This window comes from Callospermophilus lateralis, chromosome 10, assembly GCF_048772815.1.
Source record: "Callospermophilus lateralis isolate mCalLat2 chromosome 10, mCalLat2.hap1, whole genome shotgun sequence".
Taxonomy (NCBI): domain Eukaryota; kingdom Metazoa; phylum Chordata; class Mammalia; order Rodentia; family Sciuridae; genus Callospermophilus; species Callospermophilus lateralis.
The window spans coordinates 125,751,214-125,754,777 of NC_135314.1; positions in this window are offsets into that span (position 1 = coordinate 125,751,214).

Below are 3,564 nucleotides of genomic sequence, written 5' to 3' on the forward strand. Positions count from 1 at the left end.
AAAAAACAACTAAATATCCTGTAGCAGTGCCTAACTTTAGCACAAGAAGAGGTTGATTTTTAGAGATTTCAAAAACCTCTAACATGTTTGGTAACTTTAAGCTCTTTGGGAGATGAGCTTACAGCTAAAGAAGCTTCAAAGATACTTCCTTTGACATTAAAATAATGTTTGATTGACAATGAGGTCTACTCCTGAATTGTGTTTTTAAATTTTATTCTTATTTTTTGTTACTTTTTTTTTTTGTGTGTGTGTGTGTGTGTGTGTGTGTGTATTGTCCCATGGACTATAGCACAAACCTACATTTTTGTGATCACGTACAGAGTCAGGATAGAGGACAGTTCTTCTCTTTGACCGCTTCCAAGATGTTGCTCTACCTCCCCAGGTCTCTTTGGTTTTTGATACACAATCCAGTCATTTTGTTCTTTGTTCCTATGTTAGAAATAATGCATCAGCTTTTTTTTTTTTCCTTCTGATTGTTTTCAAGATTTTTTTTCCTTTATCTTTAGATTTCAACAGTTGAATTATGATGTGTTTGATGAAGTGATTTATTTGTTTTGTTCTCATTCAGGTTTAATGAGCTTCAATAACTAAGTTTATGTCTTTCACCAAGTTTCAAAAGACTTCAGCCTTTTCTCTTCATGTATTTTTTCCTGCACTATAATTTTCCCCATTCACCTGCAACTTTGATGACACAAATGCCTGACCTTTGGGGATTACCCTGCAGCCTTGCAGACTCTGTTCTTTTTTTAAATTTGTTTTCAAGTTTTGAAATTTTTCTTCTAATTCATAGCCATTTCTCTGTCATCTCCATTCTGTTTCCTAGCCCATCTAAAGAGGTTTTATTGTAGTTATTATATTGTTATTTTGTTCTAACATTTCCGTCTTCATTATTTTTGGTGAGACTTTCTGTCTTTCTGATCATTTTAAGAGTGTTCAGGGGCTGGGGATATAGCTCAGTGGGTAGAGTGCTTGCCTAGCATGCACAAGGCCTTGGATTCAAACCTCAGCACCCCCCCCCAAAAAAAAAAAAAGTTAAAAGTGTTCATGCTGGGTGTGGTGGTGCACCCTATAAGCCCAGCAACTCAGGAAGCTGAGGTGGGAGGATCACAAGTTTGAGGCTAGCCTTAGCAATTTAGTGAAGCCCTAAGCCACTTAGCCAGATCTTGTCTGAAAATAAAAAAAATTTAAAAAGGGCTGGGCATGTAGCTCAGTGATTAAGCACCTCTAAGCTCCATCCCTATTGAAAAAATGTTCATCTTTATTTTTACAGCATTTTAGGACAGCTGTTTTATTAAAGTCTTTGTCAAATGATCTCACTATTTATGTCATATTTATGCTTGCATCTATTGTCTAAATTTACCCATATGAGTTAAGATTTTCCTAGGTTTTTGTGTGTGCCAGGTAATTCTGGATTGTGTTCTGGCCATTTGAATATGACATTATGGGATTCTAAGTCTTGCTTAAATTCTCTGGAAAATGTTTCATACTTTGTTTTTAGAGGCAATTCACTCACTAATCCAGGTTCAGGTTGCAAGTTCTGATCAGCCTTCTGTAGTCTGTGACTTTTAAGAGTTCTATTTTCAGAACTTTTGTAGTGTTGGTCAAATCTGTCCTGCATGTATGCCACCCAGTGGCCAGTCTGGAGGAAATGGTCTCCCACCTCAGACTCTTTGGTGTGCTTTTAGGATCAAATTTGTGCATGGACAGTTAGAAGTGAGCCCAGGATTTCATAAACAACTTTATAAGGTTCCTTTCCCAGGCTCCTTCCTCGCTGCAAACTTTCTCATTCTTTGTTTCCCTGGGATTCCCCATTTTGGATCTCTGGCAAGGACAATACAGCTAGAGCTTTAGTTAATCCTCCTTCCCACAACCGAGCCGCAGTCTTGGGCCAAGTGGCAGAAGAACAGAAAGAAAAGGGCAACAACAATAAGAGGGGATTTTTCTCACCCTCCTGGGACACTTTTGATACCACAATATTCTGTTTAAAGAGTAAGATGCCCCTCCTTCAAAGTTTTAGGCCATTTGAATATCTTTCCTGAGCATCGTTTGTTCATAGCATTTGCCTGTTTTCCCATTGGGTGACTGGCTGAATCTTTTTCTCTTCTTTTCACTTTAGTTCACAATATATTCTGGATATTACTTATTGTCTGAAATGTACGAGGCAAATATTTTCTCCCAGTCTCTAACTAATTTTTTATTATTATTTTCATTTTGGTATGGTCAAATTTATCTGTTTTTTTCCTTTTGTAGTATTTTTGTATTGAGAACTTTCTTATCTGCTAATTATAAGCACATTTGCCAAAATTTCTTCCTAGTACTTTTTAAAAAAAAATATTTTGTCTTACTTGTAGTTGGACACAATACTTTTTTTTATTTTTAATTGATTTTATTTTTTAAATACATGACAGCAGAATTCATTACAATTCTTATTACACATATAAGCTCAATTTTTAATATCTCTGTTTGTATGTAAAGTATGTTGACATTAATTCATGTCTTCATACATGTACTTTGGATAATGATGTCCATCACATTCTACCATCATTGCTAATCCCCTGCCCCCTCACATCCCCTCCTAACCCTCTGCCCTATCTAGATTTCCTCTGTTCCTCCCATGCTCCCCCTCCCTACTCCAGTATGAGTCAGCTCCTTATATCAGAGAAAACATTCACCATTTTTCTTTTTTGAGATTGGCTAACTTCACTTAGCATTTTCTCTCCAACTCCATCCATTTACCTGTAAATGCCATGATTTTATTCTCTTTTATTGCTGAGTAATATTCCATATATGCCACATTTTTTAATCCATTCATCTATTGAGGGGCATCTAAGTTGGTTCCACAGTTTAGCTATTGTGAATTGTGCTGCTATAAACATTGATGTATCTGTGTCCCTGGAGTATGCTGCTTTTAAGTCCTTTGGATATAGTCTGAGGAGAGGGTTAGTTGGTCAAATGGTGGTTCCATTTCCAGTTTTCCAAGGAATCTCCATACTGCTTTCCATATTGGCTGCACCAATTTCCAGTCCCACCAGCAATGTATGAGTGTGCCTTTTCCCCTATATCCTCGCCAACACTTACTGTTGTTTGTCTTCATAATAGCTGCCATTCTGAGTGGAGTGAGATGAAATCTTAGAGTAGTTTTGATTTGCATTTCTCTAATTGCTAGAGATGATGAACATTTTTTTCATATTGTTGTTGATTGTATATCCTCTTCTGAGAATTAAAACCAAGAATCAATAAATGGGATGAGCTCAAACTAAAAAGTTTCTTCTAGGCAAAAGAAACAATCTGTGAGGTGAATAGAGAGCCTATATCTTGGGAACAAATTTTTACCCCTCAAACATCAGATAGAGCAGTAATCTCTAGGGTATATAAAGAAATCAAAAAGCTAAGCACCAAAAAAACCAAATATCCCAATCAATAAATGGGCCAAGGACCTTTATTTTATTTTTAATGTGGTGCTGAGGATCGAACCCAGGGCCTCACATGTGCTAGGCAAGCACTCTAGCACTGATCCACAACCCCAACCACTCTTCCTAGTACTTTTATAGATTTTTTTTTGTT